Source organism: Ascaphus truei, chromosome 13 (assembly GCF_040206685.1).
Source record: "Ascaphus truei isolate aAscTru1 chromosome 13, aAscTru1.hap1, whole genome shotgun sequence".
NCBI lineage: Eukaryota > Metazoa > Chordata > Amphibia > Anura > Ascaphidae > Ascaphus > Ascaphus truei.
The window spans coordinates 20,456,513-20,475,329 of NC_134495.1; positions in this window are offsets into that span (position 1 = coordinate 20,456,513).

Below are 18,817 nucleotides of genomic sequence, written 5' to 3' on the forward strand. Positions count from 1 at the left end.
AAGGCTGTCTCTTCAGTGGCTTGCTCATTATAAGGCAGTAAGGATCCTCACTCACTGGAATGCGGTTACATTCATTTGGAGGCTGTCTGATTTATTTAGTCTTATTGGAAGATCGTCTCTCCTATAGAATAAGTCTCATTGTGAGCCTGTCTCCTATAGAAATATCTCATTCATTGTGAGACTGTCTCATATAGAATTAATCTCATTCATTGTGAGACGGTCTCCTATAGAATGTCTCATTCATGGTGAGTCTGTCTCCTATAGAATGTCTCATTCATTGTGAGGCGGTCCCCTATAAAATTAGTGTTGCTCATTTTTAGACTGTCTCCTTTAGCATTAGTCTCACTCATTGTGAGACTGTCTCCTACAGAATAACTCCCACTCATTGTGAGGCTGTCTCCTACAGAATAACTCCCACTCATTGTGAGGCTGTCTCCTACAGAATAACTCCCACTCATTGTGAGGCTGTCTCCTACAGAATAACTCCCACTCATTGTGAGGCGGTCTCCTACAGAATAAGTCCCACTCGTGAGGATGTCTCCTATAGAATAAGTCCCACTCATTGTGAGACTGTCTCCTTTTTGAATGTCTCACTCCTTGTGAGGCTGTCTCTCCTTTAGAGTGAGTGTCATTCATTATCAAGCTCTCTCCTTTAGTGTCATTCATTGTGAGGATGTCTCCTATAAAATAAGTAGCTCATGTTAGACTCCTATAGAATAAGTCTCACTCGTGAAGCTGTCTCCTATAGAATACGTCTCGCTCATTTTGAGTGTCATTCAGTGTGAGGCTGTCTCCTTAGAGTGAGTCTCACTCATTGGAAGGCTGTCTCTGATATAGAAAATGAATGAGTTTTATATATATATATATATATATATATATATATATATATATATATATATATATATATATATATATATATATATAAAACTCATTCATTTTATGTATATATATATATATATGTATATATATATATATGTATATAACAGATATAGCCATGTTAGTCCAGTTGAGATAGTGCAGAATAAATGAGTACTTCAGTATTAGGTGATAACTTTTTTATTTGGACTAACAATTTATGTCATAGGACAAGCTTTCGAGAGTTCTCCTCTCTTCCTCAGATCAGCAATACTGGTTTATAAAGGAATCTATGGCTAAAACAGAGGTTAGGAAAGCAGGGAAAAAAACAGATGTAGATAAGGTGGGGTGAGAAAGGGATGTCTGAAGACATAGGAAGGGTAATAAAACGGTGACAAGGGACAGCATGGAGGAGGAAGGGGATGCTGTGGGGGGTAGGAATGTGTGGATAAGGACATTGGCAGAGAGGCAGGCAGGATGATTACACACAATTCTGATAGTGTGTGAGAAACCTCATATCCGCATTAAGTCCCCTTGTTTTAGTGTCAAAGAGTCTTATTCTGAGTTCAAATGTTTTCCGTTCTTGGGTGCGTTTAAACATTCCATTGAGGATTTTGATTTTTAAATAATTTATGGAATGATCTGGTTGTGAGAAATGATGTCCCACAGGTGAGCAGTATCTTCCTTCTTCGTGGTGGAGTATAGTGTTTGTGCATATTCATTCTGCCTTGAAGTTTTTGGCTGGTTTCACCAATGTAGCATCCTTGGTCATATTTGTTACATTGTATCATATATACTACATTCCTGGATGTGCAGCAGTATGATCCTTTAACATTGAGTCTGCGCGTATAGTGACAGCGACGCAACGTCGCGGCAAATCAAATGCATTGCCGCTGTCGTGTGCCCTTATAGTAAGCGCGACGCGACGGCTTGGGCGCGATCGTTGGAAGTCATCTCAATTAGATTTTTCCAGCGACCGAAGCCTGCCGTCGACGTCGCCAGCACTATAAGTGTTCCATGGTAGTGACTGGCTGTGGGATCTTGGCATATATGTTTGCAGAGTTTGCAACGGGTGTTGTTGCACGGTTTTGTGCCATTATCAGTGTCTTTACATTTGTTGTGAAGTTTTCTGCTGACTAATTTCTGTTTGCGGTTTGGTGGTTGCCGGAATGCAAGAATGGGAGGTTTGGGAAAGATTTCTTTTAATGTTGCATCCTCTGCCAGCATGGGTTGCAGATCTTTGATTATTTTTCGTATACCCTCTAGGGTAGGGTTTTATGTGGACACTAGTGATATGCGTGTGGTAGGTTCTTTCTGTCTGTATTGTAGCAGGTGTTCTCGTGGGGCTTTTAGTGCAGATGTAATAGTTTTGGCAATGGTCTTTGGTTTGTATCCCTTCTGCCTGAACGATTCGGTCAGGGTTGTGAGATGCCGGTTTCTGTCTTTAGTGTCAGAGCATATGTGGTGGTATCTTATAGCCTGGCTGTGTATGATAACTTGTTTTGTATGAGTGGGAGGGAAGCTGGAGGTGTGGAGGTAACTGCATCTGTCTGTGGGTTTCTTGTATACAGGTGTGTGTAGTTTGCCATCTTTCAGTGTTACTGTTGTATCTAGAAAGTTTACTAGGTTTGCCGAATAATCCATTTTGAGATTAATTGATGGATGGATTGAGTTCAGGGACTCGTGGAATTGTTTTAGGGTTCCTTCACCCTCTGTCCATATTATAAACAAGTCATCAATGTATCTGTAATATTTGTATGGTTTGTGGGGGCGTGTAGTTAGGAATATTTGTTCAAGATTTGCCATGAAAAGATTGGCATATTGCGGTGCCATCTTGGTACCCATTGCAGTCCCCATTAGTTGTAGGTACATTTCCTTGTTGAAGCTGAAGTAGTTGTGTGTGAGGATGTATTCTATCAGTTTGGTAATTACTTCAGCGATTTATTTCTGATCCAGGGGAGATGCTGTAAGGAATTGCAGGCGTGACACAGTGCCATCCTTGTGGGGGATGTTGCAGTGAAGGGACTCGACATCCATGGTAACTAGCAGTGTGTTGGGTGGTAGTTGGTTGATGTTGTTAAGGTTATTCTTATTGCTGACCTGAGGAAGAGAAGAGAACTCTCGAAAGCTTGTCCTATGGCATAAATTGTTAGTCCAAATAAAAAAGTTATCACCTAATACAGAAGTACCTATATATATAGGCCATGCTGGCGGCGTGTGCAGCTGTGATCCCCGGTCTGTGCAGAGCTGCAGGGGGAAAGACAGGGCAGGTTCCATGACATCACCCGGCAGGTTCGCCCTCAATGGCTGAATCGCCGGGGACGTGGCTAGCGCTCTGTCGCCAGTTCTGAAGACAGTTTTACTGTTTTCAGAAAAATCTGGTCGCGCAGCGCGGTGGACAAGGCAGCAAGTGGGCCCAGCCCCATTGAGGGGCACCGTGGACCACCCTCTTCTCCTTCACATTCTTCATACTCTTGGTATTCGGAATAAAGCTCTATCCTGGATCTCCTCTTACCTCTCCCATCATACTTTCAGTGTCTCTTTGGCTAACACCTCCTCCTCTATTGATCTCTCTGTGGGGGTACCCCAGGGCTCTGTCCTGGGACCCCTTCTCTTTTCTCTTTACACACTCTCTCTAGGTGACCTAATCACATCTTTTGGGTTTAAATATCACCTCTATGCTGACGACACACAAATTTACCTTTCAATCCCTGAGTTTACACCTGCTATACAGACCAAAGTTTCTGAATGCCTCTCTGGAATATCATCCTGGATGGCCATCCGCCGACTGAAACTTAACATGGCAAAAACAGAGCTCCTTATACTTCCTCCCAAACCTGGCCCTACTACCTCCTTCCACATTACTGTTGGAAATACGATCATTCACCCAGTAGCCCAAGCACGCTGCCTATGGGTTACACTTGATTTCTCTCTCTCATTCTCCTCTCATATTCAAAACGTTTCTAAAACTTGTCGCTTTTTCCTCTGCAATATCACAAAGATACGCCCTTTCCTCTGTTACTCGACTGCTAAAATTCTGACTCAGGCCCTCGTTCTCTCACGTCTCGATTACTGCAACCTCCTGCTGTCCGGCCTTCCTGCCTCTCACCTGTCTCCCCTACAATCTATCCTAAACGCTGCTGCCAGAATCACTCTACTCTTTCCTAAATCTGTCTCCGCATCTCCCCTCCTGAAATCCCTCTCCTGGCTTCCGATCAAATCCCGTATCTCACACTCCATTCTTCTCCTCACTTTTAAAGCTTTACATTCTTCTGCCCCTCCTTACATCTCAGCTCTAATTTCTCGCTATGCACCATCCCGACTCTTGCGTTCTTCTCAAGGATGTCTTCTTTCTACCCCCTTTGTATCTAAAGCTCTCTCCCGCCTTAAACCTTTCTCACTTTCTGCCCCGCACCTCTGGAATGCCCTTCCCCTCAATACCCGACTAGCCCCCTCGCTATCCACCTTTAAGACCCACCTTAAGACACATCTGCTTAAAGAAGCATATGAATAGCACTGGATAATCCTGGACACATGATACATAAAGCTTGGCCCCCTGCAGACGCACTTACCAGAACTCCCTCCTACTGTCTCTGTACGTTCTCCCTACCTACCAATTAGATTGTAAGCTCCTCGGAGCAGGGACTCCTCTTCCTTAATGTTACTTTTAAGTCTGAAGCACTTATTCCCATGACCTGTTATTTATATTATTTGTTATTTATATGATATGTATTACTACTGTGTAGCGCTATGTACATTTATGGCGCTATATAAATAAAGACATACAATACACTTCTTGTCCCTGCAGCAGGCACACCGGGACAGCTACAGCTGTATTGTATGAGTGAAACAGCAGAGGGCAGCAGAGACCTGGCAGACCATGCTATTGTTCCAGTGTTTCCCCAACGATTTTCTACTGCAACCCTAAAAAATAAATAATGTTTTCCTTGTGAACCCCTAATTCAGTGGTTTCCAACCTTTTTTTTGGTTAAGGAACCCTATGTGAAATTCTGAGGAACCCCCAACCCTCTCTTATAGCGCGTTTGAGATCAGATGCATTGCACATTCTTCTGTAATTGGTACAATTTACAATGACCTGAAAATTACAGGGAACCCAAGGGCTCCTAGGAACACTGTCCTAATGAATAAATCTTACTGCTGACTCATCAGACTGTCGCTATCAGAGCTGTGTGACTGATCCCAGGCAGTGTCGTGTCCTGAGCCTGTGGGGGGAACACGCGCTTAATAAGTCCCCGAACTGCCCGTCAGTGTGTGCAGGCAGCATGGGGGTGGGGGGAGGGGGGTAGAGCTGTCACTCACTGCGGGAGCTTCCAAAGTCACGTCCCACAATGCCTTGCCGCTGTGGATGCAAAGCATTCTGGGTAAAGACTTTGGGAGCTCCTGCTGTAATGATAGCTACATCACCCCCACGCTAAGGTGCAGTTTGGGATCTTACCAAGTGCGCAGTCCCCACACGGGCTCAGGACCCCGCTATACTGCCCGGGACCCGCCATTGCACATTTTATTTGGCGAACCACTTAGAGACACCTCCCCAACCCCCTGTTGGGAATCACTGGTTTACAGTGAGCTATGGCTGGGAATATGCATGGGTTGGTGGTAGCTAATTATGTGCAAGAAGGCCGGATCACCCCGCACCAGCATTAAATGAGGACTATAGAAATAGGCTAAAGTGCTCTAATGCAGGTATTAATGAAAATTACATGTGCCAGACCACTAAACAAGGTATAAGGAATGAGTAATAATTAGTACTTAATGTCCAATGGTATGGGTACTATCCTCCTGAAGACAGGTGGTAGATGGTACTCGCCCACCCACCATCAGTCTCATTGGCAGGTTCCCCTGAACGATATAATACTCATTATTCCCTTGAAGTGGTAGGCAGGCCGTGCAGCTTCCAATGTATGGTAGATAAGGTAATAAAGGAAGGAAAAAGCGCACAAGCAAAAACGGAGCAGGAAGGACCCAAAATAAAAAAAATGAATTAAAAGGGCACTTTAATGTGACAAAGACTCATCCAACGCGTTTCGAACGTCACAACGTTCTTTTTGAAAACGCGTTGGATGGGTCTTTGTCACATTAAAGTGCCCTTTTAATTCATTTTTTTGATTTTGGGTCCTTCCTGCTCCGTTTTTGCTTGTGCGCTTTTTCCTTCCTTTATTACCTTAAATGAGGACTAGCCCTTTGCTACCAGAGGGGCATGCAATGTTTTGCAAATGGGCCTCTGGCAGTCAAATGGTTAAAATACGACACAGGCAAACCTGTTTTTACCATATATATATATATATATATATATATATATATATATATATATATATATATATATATTTGTATGGGAAATACTATATTGGCAGATTAAGAAGTGTAAGTAAATCTGATTAAATTAATATGAATTAGGCATATAAAAAAAGGGACATTGTGGGTTATTCATGAAACTGATAGTGCTGATCGGGGCAGTATCACACACAAACTCCCATGGAAATCGATCGGCACTATCAGAGTTCAGTGACCAACCCCCTATTGCGTCTATTTCACTGTGTTTTCAGCTCTCAAGAAGCAGAGTCCAGAAGGATACGTGGGGAATCTCTGCGTTCTGCAGCCTCTCCGCCCCGTCACCAATCAAAGAGGCCTGGCTTCAGTGGACAAAGTAAGGAAGTCTCATTTTTATTTTTATTTGTGCTGTTCTGACACAATAAATTCTATGGAAAATCCGCAGTGCCCTGGATCATCTATTTTCACTAAATATAGGAATTTATAGACCGGTTTCTCTGAACCAGGAGCGCCGGTTATTGCAAGTATCTTTACCTTATATATTTTCCGGTGTGCAGTATAGCTATCTATTACTCATTTTTATTTAATCATTAATATATACATATATGTTATTCCTGAGTGCTGTTGGTTCTCCCTTCACGTGCCGTCACATCTTATCCCCCGAGGTGATGTGATTGTCGTCCCTGTTTTACCGACGCTGCGTGACTTCCCACCTCAAAGGCTAGCGCGTTAACCTGAGTAGTCCGTCCCTTCTGGGTCTGTGCAATGCTGGAGGATGTTATAACGTTGCTGATGTTGTGGTAATGTGGAATGCCCATGGGTAGAAGACAGGGAGGGCACCTGAAGAAGGCCCCGTAAAGCCTAAGGCCTTGTTTATACCCGGTCCGTGTGATCGCCCTCCTGACGTCACTAGGGCGATGCGCGTGCCTGAAAGCTTCACTGCAGGCAGGAGGCAAACGGAGGAGACAGGGAGGCGTGGCGGAGGCGTGGTTGCGAGAGGTTCGCCCTCATTGGCTGAACCACTCACGTGACGCGGCCGCCAAAATCAAAAATGAAAACCTGCTTGGTAGAAGCGCGAAGTATAGGCAACTGCATTAGGTTACATTCATTTGTTCCAGCCGCCACCGGTATAAGCACCGCCCAAGGCCGCGATTATAGTGCGGGCGCGTGCCACGGACACAGATGTGTGTTCCTCAATGAGGCCACCCATAGCGCGCGCGCAAGCGTGCAGAGCGACCACGCGAGCTAATTTGGAAAATACAATCCAAATTGTTTTCTTCGCGCGATGGCTGCGTCACAATCACGTGAGCTGTTCAGCCAATGAGGGCGAATGGCTCACGTGACGTCACAGCCACGCCTGTCGCCTCCCGCTGCCTGCAGTGCATGTTTGGCGTGTGCGTGACTTCACGCGGTCGCGCGCGCACGCCGGCACTATAATCGCGGCCGAAGGCGACGCTACATTGGTCCATTTTCCCACGCAAAATATAATTATTTAAAGCCGCATTTCCTCTTGTTTGTTGCTTTATGTTTCTTGCCTGTACGGTAATGCAGTTATCGAAGCTGCCAATCCACCCGTTCTCCCGCCATCCGTTCTCCCGCCACCCGTTCTCCCGCCATCCGTTCTCCCGCCATCCGTTCTCCCGCCATCCGTTCTCCCGCCATCCATCGGTGAAGATTCTGCTTCCCTGGGCACGCAATATGGCTGCCTATCTCAAAAGAGGAAGTGGCACAACTTCCTAAATAGTTGCTATAGCGGCCCAAGGAAGCTTAATACATTAAAACTCATTACAATGGGCATGAAGTGTGTGGGGGGAGGGGAAATGCAGTGAGTATTATCTGATACTACACAACTGATTTGTATTTATGTCATTTTTTTAAACATTGTATTTTGAATAAAATGCTGTTTTAAAATGATGCTAGCGCCTATTCTTTTCTTAATTTTGATTGCTGATATATCATTTAGAGTTGACCCTTTAGCTGCCAGATGGGCTTACAATGCATTGCTGCGCAAATGGTTACAAATGTTCCCTGGGTGAGCGCTTTCACCAGCATGCTGTGCTGAGCAGCACTGCTGTTAATACTCTTGGGGCAACTCATCTTCCTTCATACCCCAGAGGCATCTGTTGTTTCTATAACCATGTTGTATAGACGTGTGCTCCATCCTTCCACTCAGTGGGGGAACTCTGCTAAGGTATAGGGAATATTCACTGGCAGCTGGGGGGCACCTGCAGCAGATAAAGGGGATTATCAGGGACAGGTTTGACCCGCAAGTTCCACCTGTGCCAATGAAGTCAGAGGACTTCCGCAGGCACGGTCAGTCCTGGCTTTGTAGCTCTGATTTTATTCAAATGTCTTGGTGGGGCACTGCGGATTTATCTTGGGACATGTATTGGGAGCGTATGGTACAAAAGACTAGCACATGTTAAGGGAGCTCCTCTCCGTGTGTGTGTGTGTGTGTGTGACACTGACGGAGCCCCTCACCCTGTGTGTGTATGACACTAACAGACTGACGGAGCCCCTCTCCCTGTGTGTGTGAAACTGACGGAGAACCCCCTTCTGCGTGTGTAACACTGACAGACTGACTGAGCCCTTCTCCCTGTGTGTGTGACACTGACGGAGAACCCCCTTCTGCGTGTGTAACACTGACAGACTGACTGAGCCCTTCTCCCTGTGTGTGTGACACTGACGGAGAACCCCCTTCTGCGTGTGTAACACTGACAGACTGACTGAGCCCTTCTCCCTGTGTGTGTGACACTGACGGAGAACCCCCTTCTGCGTGTGTAACACTGACAGACTGACTGAGCCCCTCTCCCTGTGTGTGTGAAACTGACGGAGAACCCCCTTCTAAGCGTGTGTAACACTGACAGACTGACGGAGCCCCTCTCCCTGTGTGTGTGAAACTGACGGAGAACCCCCTTCTAAGCGTGTGTAACACTGACAGACTGACGGAGCCCCTCTCCCTGTGTGTGTGAAACTGACGGAGAACCCCCTTCTAAGCGTGTGTAACACTGACAGACTGACTGAGCCCTTCTCCCTGTGTGTTACAAGGACAAACTGAGGGACCCCCTCTCCCTGTGTGTGTGACACCAACAAATTGAGGGAACCCCTATCTGTGTGTGTAATACTATAACTAATAAGGAATCTGTGTTCTGATGTTTGACACACATTAGACATTTATTAGGTAAACAGTGAGATAGTGAGAGTCGGAGCACAGATGTTTGCAGAATATTCAAAGGCTCAGAAAGGTTAAATAAAACAGGATCAGGGAAGCTTAGGGACCGCACAGCACAGGGGACAAGGTGACCGCTCACCTGAGGGCAGAGGAGACCTCAAACCTTCATGTCATTTCCGAGAGGGGGACAGGAGTGGAGAGGAGAGCTGGCATGCCTGGTGACACTCACAGCCCTTGTCCTAGCTGCCACAAGGCGCCTGCAGGGCGCTGCTTACCATGAAGGTGACCAGGGAGGTTAGAGAGACCTGCTCCTTTGGTCCTGTGTCCCCTAAGGTGACTCGTGTCACGCTGTGCCTGTCCTTATTCAGTGCCACTTCTTGCAATCATCACTGCAGCTCCCTGTGTCTGGAACCAAGCAGCTGCTTAACCTAGCACGCAGCCTGACCATTGGTACCTCTAGGACTTGTATGCCTCATAAGGGGAGCACAAGATAGGTCGGCTTAAAGGACAGGCAAGACAGAGTCAGATCTGTAGGACACAATACTGTGAGTGTCTCTCTTCTCCTGGATGTCTGTCACTCTGTGGGTGTCTATCGGTCTCTCTCTCTCTTCTCATTGATGTCTCTCAGCATTTCTCTTCCCCTGGATGTCTCTGTCAGTCTGTGGGTGTCTCTCAGCATCTCTCTCTTCCCCTGGATGTCTCTGTCACTCTGTGGGTGGCTCTCAGATAAGCCCTGAACGCCCCCAACAGCTTTATCAGCTGGGACAGAGCGCACCCCTCCTTATGAAAACAATCAGCAGAGAGATGAAAAGAGAGAGTAAGGTCCAGGAGATGGCGGTGATCTACTTCACCTGCTGCACATGCGTGCTACACACACACACACACACACACACACACACACACACACACACACACACACACACACACACACACACACACACACACACACACACACACACACACACACACACACACACACACACACACACGTGTCCTGGGTAGAGACATTCTCCTTATATGTTCTTCTTTGTCCAGTTCACTTGCTCTGTATGGCATTGAGTTAGCACTTCAGGGTTTGGGTTACCAGGCAGGGATTGGCTGCTTTGGAGGTAGAATAGTATGGGCGAGAAATATATATATATATATATATATATATATATATATATATATATATATATATATATATATATATATATATATATATACACGTCTGACATCTGAAAGCGAAGAGGAGTGACACAGATACGGGGCTCTGTGCAAGAAGATAGATGAAGACAGAGAGGGAGAGAGACTGCAAAAGCAACAAACAGGGAGATAAGGGGAGCGTGGAGCAGCCGCGGTGTGTGGTCACCGTGAGAGCGACAGATACAGTGACACATCACATCCTTTATTTCTGTATACTGGTAAAGGTGCATTCAGCAACACTCTGCAGAAGGGAAGTTATTAAAGCAGTAATGCTCTGCAGATCTCTGGTATGGAAGGGGTTAATTCCGCAACGATCTGCAGGGAAAGAGGTTATTAATGCAGCGATACTCTGCAGGTGGGGAAGGGGTTAAGACAGCCCGTCCCGATTCTTGGGGTATCCCAGGGGAGTTTGACCCGCTGGGTGAGCAGCAGATGACAGGGGGATGTGATTACAAGGTTTGCACTGCGGTTTGTTCTTGTATGTACATCCAGCTAAAGTGATAAGAGCTTAATACAGGCACTTCAGAGAGGCCTCCCGGGGCAGGGCAGAGAGAGGCCAAGGGGTCAGAGGGCACCGAGCTCGAGATGTCCCTAACCGGAGAGCAGCTAAATTGTGGATGGCTACAGAGTCTGAGGAATCACCTACTGGGAATATAGAGAAGCTACACAGTGAGTGAATCAAGCTCCCCCTATACCCAGGACATAAGTCCATGATGAGTAAAGAGAGGAGACCTTTGGTACGGGCACACAGACTGAGCTGTCTCTTATCCCTTAAAGCAGCGTTTCCCAAATGAGGTTCCGCGGAACCCTGGGGTTCCGTGAGGTAAAATTAAGGGTTCCGCTAAAAAATATTAAAAAAATAGGCCGCTGCTCCTCCTTCGTTTAACCGGAGCCTTTGGCAGGCTGCGGTGTCCGGCGGGGGCCCATCCGGTTGGTGGAGGCGGCAGGCTGCGGGAGATAGCGGCGTCGGAGCGGCCTGCCGGGGGTTCACTGAAATCGATCCCAGCAATTCCAAAATGGCCGCCCGGACCGCACGGAGCGCATAGGCAGGGGATCAGAGGAGACCAGCTGTCCTGGAACTAGATTCCATATTCCTCTGTCTCTCCTTTAGTTTATGGGATTCACTTCTCCCTTGTTCAGTTGCCTGTCATTTTCCCCTGTCACAGCAGCTTGCTGTATCAGAAATGCAACATTATTGCTACATGTTGTGGTTTCCTTAGACATTTCAGTGAGTTGCTATAGCAACCCCAGCCTTTCTCCCAAATGGGCTAGTCTGCTTTCTCCCCCTCTGCTCTGCCCACAGATGGTCTGTCCCCAGGCTATCTTGCTACCCAGAATACATTAGGACTTCCTTTCCACCATCATCACTGGCTTAGTGAGTACCCTCTGTAACTGCTCTAGTGGCAGGATTACCCTTTTCACCTGTCCTTAACTACAAAGCACCCACAGAGAGACATTATCTAAACACCAACATCTCTTCACAAGTGCCTGTCTTTTATGCTGCTTTCCCCAAATAAAGTGAAGAAAAGATACAGGACTTGTTGTGCTTTGAAAAGAGGGCCGAGTTGAACCTATCTGGGCTAATCATCCTACACATGACCCTGGCCTCCAGAATACCGGCAGAAAGCAGATCGGGAGCTGGGTCTCCTCTCCCCCCCACCCCTTGCCGGTGCCCGTGCCAGATATATCCCCAGAGGCAGTACTTTGCAGCCGCGAGGAGGGACGGAGACACCAACACCACTGTGGGCTCCCTGTCCCCCCAACACCACGGGGAGAGAGGTAGTACGGAGCAGCACAGCAGTGAGTGGCCGCAGGTAGCATTCGGGTAAGGAATGGGAGGAGCAGCAGCCGAAGCAGGTGTAACTTTCAATTTAAAGGTATTTGATCTTGAACCAAGAAAAATGTTCACCTGCGGCACGTTTTTTTAAATTTTTTTTAATGTGCTAAGCTAAAAATATTTAAGGGGTTCCATTATGTTATTCAAAATATAAAAGGGTTCTGTAACTACATTTAATTGGGAAACGCTGCCTTAAAGCATCACCCAATCATAGTTTGGTGAAGGAATGGTGCTCAAAAGTGCTGTGGTCCGTGTACATTAAATGGAAGGGGAGCACATACTGTACTGGGTAATGACTATTCAGATTATCACAGTACTAAGCCTATAAGGGGGCTCTAGGATTACCCTGAAGGTTGGAGTGGGTTGCCCAGAGACACCCTCCCCTACCTCATTGGGTTGGCCCCAGGTAATGTACTCACGATACTTTTATCCCCCAGTGGCTCCCTTCCAAAGCGTGCTGCTGTATCCAGGTAAAGAGTCCAAATGCGAAGAGTGTGCAGCGCACAGCAATGAGTGAGGAAAGCAGGTCTGGCAAACGAAATCCCTTATTGAGAAGCCATAAAATAGAGGGCTGCAACCCTTCTACGCGTTTCGTGCTAGTGCACTTTATCAAGAAGTCTTGATAAAGTGCACTAGCACGAAACGCGTAGAAGGGTTTCAGCCCTCTATTTTATGGCTTCTCAATAAAGGATTTCGTTTGCCAGACCTGCTTTCCTCACTCATTGCTGTGCGCTGCACACTCTTCGCATTTGGACTCATCACCCAATCATACAACTAAAAAGAGACACCCAAACACCTGAAGGGATGGGCACCCCCAGAGCGGTCTCTTCCAGTGGATATCTCTGTCACCCCCAGAGCTGTCTCTGTCACTCTGTAGGTGTGCCTCAGCCCCTCTCTGTCTTTCTGTGGGTGTCTTAATATCTGTCTGTCTCTCTTTGTCTTGATGTCACTGTGGGCGTCTCTCTCTTTCCATATATGTCTGTCACCCCAGAGCCGGAGAGACGGGCGCCCCCTCCCCCCCCAGAGCCAACGAGACAGGCATCTACGTGCACCCCACGAAACACCATGTGCAGAGCAATTTGAAAAAGACACCACACCACATTTTAACCTTGTGTTTTGCAGCCACAAGATGCTTTTCAGTCTGCGACCATATACAGCTCTTTAACCCTTGCTGTGCTAGAAGGCCACCCTCATTGCACAGTCGAGCACCACGAGTGTTAGGTGAAGTCCAGACCCTATAAAATTGGGAGACGGAGGACTCAGACAGTTAATGCTCACTCCCCCCAACCCCCTCTCCTTCCATCCCTGCGCTCAACTACATGCGTTATCATTTGCCCGCTACCTCGGCCTACCTGTCAGTGTCCACCTGCCTGAACACACAATCGTTCCTTGCCTCTCTCACGGGTCACGGAGCTTCCAGAGAGAAAAGCGTCTCTCTCTCTTCACTTCCCTGACCTGTTCGTTTTGTCCGCGGTTATTTTGGGAAATAAAAGCTTTTCTTTTTTTTGTGGTTTGTTTTCTTCGGAAAACACGAAAATTGCCATTTTATACCTCTCTGCCCAGCCAGCTGGAAAAATAGAGTGTGTGTATGTGGGGGGAGGTGGGGGTGAGAAAGACAGACAGACAGCATCCTCCTCCCTCTCTCTCTCCTCAACTTCGAAATACACACAGACAATAAGTCCCTTACCTTTTGTAATGCACCAGTGGTGTTTTGTAAGGTATAAGGTGTGGGGATTGTAAGGAAAGAAAAAAAAAATAACATTTTCTCTCATCGACAATATGTAATCCAGCTTTAAATAAAGAAATGTGGTAGGGGGGGGGGAAGCATTTATCCACCGGTCTAGGGCATTTTGGTCGTGGCCGTTTTGCCGCAACCAAATCACCGACGGTGTTTAGCCTCTACTCACCTTGCTGCCGGGACCTCTCGCCGCCAAGGTATGTCCCTAATCCTACCCTTTACCATAAAACCCCCCTAATACGCTACCCCTTACCCTAATCCCTTGTCCTAAAAATCTTAACCCCCTACCATAAAAAGCTAACCCCTTACCCTAAAGCCCCTAATACCAACGCTAACCCTTACCCTAAACACCTTAACCCCCTACCAAAAAATCCTAACCCCTTACCCTAAAGCCCCTAATACCAACGCTAACCCTTACCCTAAACACCTTACCCTAATCCCTTATCCTAAAAATCTTAACCCCCTACCATAAAAACCTAACCCCTTACCCTAAAGCCCTTAGTACCAACGCTACACCTTACCTTAAACACCTTAACACCCTACATTAAAAACCTAACCCCTCACCCTAAACCCCCTATCCTTAACCCTCTGCCCTAAAGTAGGTCCATAATTAGAGGATGACAGGGCTATTGGGTCAGTTAATCAGAGCAATCCTGGACTCTGCATTTGTGCTTAAGGCGCATGAGGGTGCCCACTGAACCCAGGGGCAAACACTGGAAGAAGCGGGCACTATGGGCCTTCCTTGGTCTCACTGACTGCCCGCACCATGGCACCCCCAAACCTCAGTCCGAAGACACAGGATTAAAGTCCAGATTTAGAGTTCAGATGGGTCAGGGGTCACAGGGCCAACAACACTGTTAGTTGTAACATCAGACACTGCGTTCAGGAGATATAAGCGTTTGAAATATTAAGTGTCTGTGAGGTTAAAATGGAGCTCTCTCCGGAGCCCAGTGCAGTCTACAGGTTACCATGGTAATCTCAGCAGATGAAGATGAAGGAAATTGTAATTTTTATAGAGCAGGACCTTTTTTATGTTGTCTTTTCTAACATTTACATGGGAAGATCTGTCTAAATCAGCAAAGACGTTACTCTGTCATGTATGGGCGGAATTACTGGAGAAATATGTTTTTTGAACTACATATTGAGCAGAGCTATCAATGTTATTTATTTTGTTAGATGATTATCTCTGATGAGTAGAGATATCTTCAACCTCAATTGCTAAAAAAAAAAAATATCCCTGAAGTCCATCTATATGAACAAATGTACAATAGGCACACCTAAATGAAGTACTCCCGCAGTATTAGCGTGTGCACGTATCATAAACAATACTCAAGACTCATACATTTACCCAGACCAATGGCTCGGAGAAAGTATACAGCACAGCTATGCAAGTTATATTTTTAAAATGTGTATTTAAAGATACAGGTGACGGTGTTTCGTCCTCTAAGGGATTCTTCCTGATGAAGGTCCCTTCACCTGTGTCTTTTAAATACACATTTTAAAAAAAATATAATATAACCCTGCTCACCCGGCTCTAAAAGGAAGTCACATCAGATTGATGCAGTGCTCAGTCTCAGGCCTTTGCAGGGTGCTGGGTGGGTGCAGGCTGGGCGTGGGTGCTTGAGTATAACAAGGATGGACGCCAGGCACTTTTATAAACAAAAAGGTGCTTTATTGGAAATCCATCAATAATGCATCACAGACACTGCTGGTCACGGCACAGGAACTTGTGGCAAAGAATAATATTCCAGACTTCATCCCCTTGTAGCTCTCACTCCTACGCTGGGGCGGTTCTTAAACTTGTTACTCATAGTAAGAGATAAAGTGACAGTCTCTTGAATGGGATTAGTAATTCTGCACTAGTGGGCCCTTCTGGCATACACTTTAGGCTCCTGATTTAGCAACGCACTGCTGTGTACTACATACAGTACTTTCTCCATACCTGTTTGAACTGGAATGCACAAGGAACCTTCCGGTTGGGCGGGTACAAACATACTCCGGAGTTACTATGCCGAGAGCTCCTTACCAAAAGTATTCTTCCTCCTTTTCAATAGCGAGAACAATTGAGAGCCTTTACTGCTGGCGCTTACTTAGGGGCACGTTCCTAGCTGAAAACAACGAACTGTGACAGGACACATCTTAATACACTTGGCTATACACACACACAAACCCATTTACAGGACTCACAGTGAGGACCCCAGTCAAAACTCTGAAGACCCTGCTTCTAGAACATAGGGTGGAGCTTCATATACCCTCTATACTCCCTATAGTGACGTCACTGGTCTGAAGACATACAAGGGAGTGGCAATCCCTTCTGCATAAGCATCCTACATCACATAATGGGGAGTAACCTGAATGAGGCCTCCCAGTTAACCCATTAAGGCCGTTAACCCCTTAACTGAAATAGTAGTCCCCAAAGAGGGGGCTACAATAACTTTTACGGCTGTGCTGTATCCTTTATCCACGCCTTTGGTCCGGGTAATGTACGAGTCTATCTCTCTTTCTATACATTTTTTTTTTAAAGTTATTTTTTATGTGTTCACTCTTATTTTTTTTTTACTAATATGACATTGCAAAAATCAGCGGGTACAGTTTTGCTGGCTAATTGTCTGTACTTCTCTAGCAAGGAGAGAAGAAAGCAGAATCATTGAAATGTTCAAATTTAGTTTTTTTATAACGTTGAAGTTTCCCTTCTTCCTATATAAATTAGTTGCTACATACACACCATCCCAAGGCTTTCCCACTTTAATCCGGAAGAAAACAGAACAGAAAAAAGAGTTAGTGTATCAAGGGCATTACATTGACACTAATTGAGGCATAGTTTGTGCAGCATTTTTTAGAAGCCGCGTGTCCGTGTGTCACTAATTCCTCGGACAGGAAAAGGGTTCTTTGTGTTGATACATACCACCCTATTCAACATATTGCCGCACAGTGAAAAAAGCATCAACTTTTCATCTATGTACATCAATGGCACTATATAAATAAAGATATACATACATACATTCATACATACAACTTCAATTTAAGGATCCACAGAGCTCTGTGAAGTCACTTAACATGGCATTAACCTAACTTCACGTTAAGCCATGTTTTCTCCTGAATAGTGTTAACTGTAAGGGAAATACATATCAACTAAAACAGGGGAGGCCAACTCCCGTCCTCAAGGGCCACGAACAGTTCAGGTTTTAAGGATATCCCTGCTTCAGCACAGGTGGCTCAATCGTTGAGCTGTTGGTGGCCCTTGAGGACGGGAGTTGGCCACTCCGGCTGTAAAGTCAGTTTAGGTTAACGCGAAGACTTACGTTAGTTACGTCATTGACTCCAATCCAGACCCTGATATGGGGCTTTAACAGGTTGTGGGTAGGTGTGACATCACATTATTTCCCAGGGTTTCCCCCCCGTCCTCTCTCTCAACCGAAGCTAAAGACCAATTTCAGTCTGGATCGGAGTAAAACGAAGACACGTTATAGGAAGATAACACAACATTGTGCTACAGTAACGTGACGTTAACCCTATGCTAATGGGATGTAGCACGGACGCTGTTCCATATAATTAGCTGGATACGAGCTAACCTCAGGGAACAGAACCTCCGCTCCTGTTTTAGGCAACGTTACCTTATGAGTAGACATTGATGTGCTAGGCTGCGCTTATAGTGCTGGCGACGGCGACGTCAGGCTGCGCTCGCTGGAAAAATCAAATTGAGATGACTTCCAGCGATCGAGACCAAGCCGTCGCTCCGTCGCGCTTACTATAAGCGCACGCGACGGCGGCAATGCATTTGTTTTGATGCAACGTCACTGGCACTACAAGCGCAGCCTTATGTTAACTGTCTGTTACCCCAGCTCCCACTGTATTGTGTTGGACTCCCGAAATCTACGTTATGAGATTGCCAGTCTTGCTCTCTGCTTTCCACAAGGTGGCGCTAGAGTGCTTGGGCGCAAAGTAAAAGGGGCCGTGGAAGGATGCATTAAATTGGTGAAACATTACGTCAAGGGCAGTGAGAGAGCCCTGTGTAAACACTGCTGCCTTTCCTTTCCCTCGACAGACGTATTTGGCTTACACCTCAATAAAAAAAAGCTTGCTAATCGCATGTCTTACTTTTCATGCAGATCATTAGCCAGGGAGACTAAAGCCGCCTCAGACCCCGGCAACTTTAGTTTCTTTATACTTTAGGCGGAACAAAATAAATCAAAAGTATGGCAGAAGGTGCAGAATTGAATTCCATCACCATTCGGCATTGTTGAACCTTTTCAGTGGTGCTTACCTCCGCGTCAGGTGATCGCTCCTGGTCCCAGGATACAGGACATAGTCGTTTCAAATCGGGCTGACCGCACCACCGTCAGAGAGGTCAGCGTGATCACTCTCTAGAAAACACACATTATTTACCCGTGGTATCTCAGACCGGCACGGAAAATGTTCCGTCGCCTCAAATCGCAAACACACAGAGCAGAACATGCACAATGTATCTTGTTAGATTGACGCCAACACGCACATTCTGAAATTTCCTCTACTACTTTCAGCACGAATACAGCAAACCCTCAAGGGCACGGGTGGGTAACTCCAGGCCTCAAGGGCCAACCATACAGGACACCTGCAAGCTCATATCGAACCCCCAAAATAACCACAGCATATATATAAGCATATAAGTGTCACAGAGGAGTGCTACTGAGCATGGCGATATATATTTAAAACCAGAGACAGAACATGAAACACAGACAGAGCTCAGTGCACATCCAGTGAA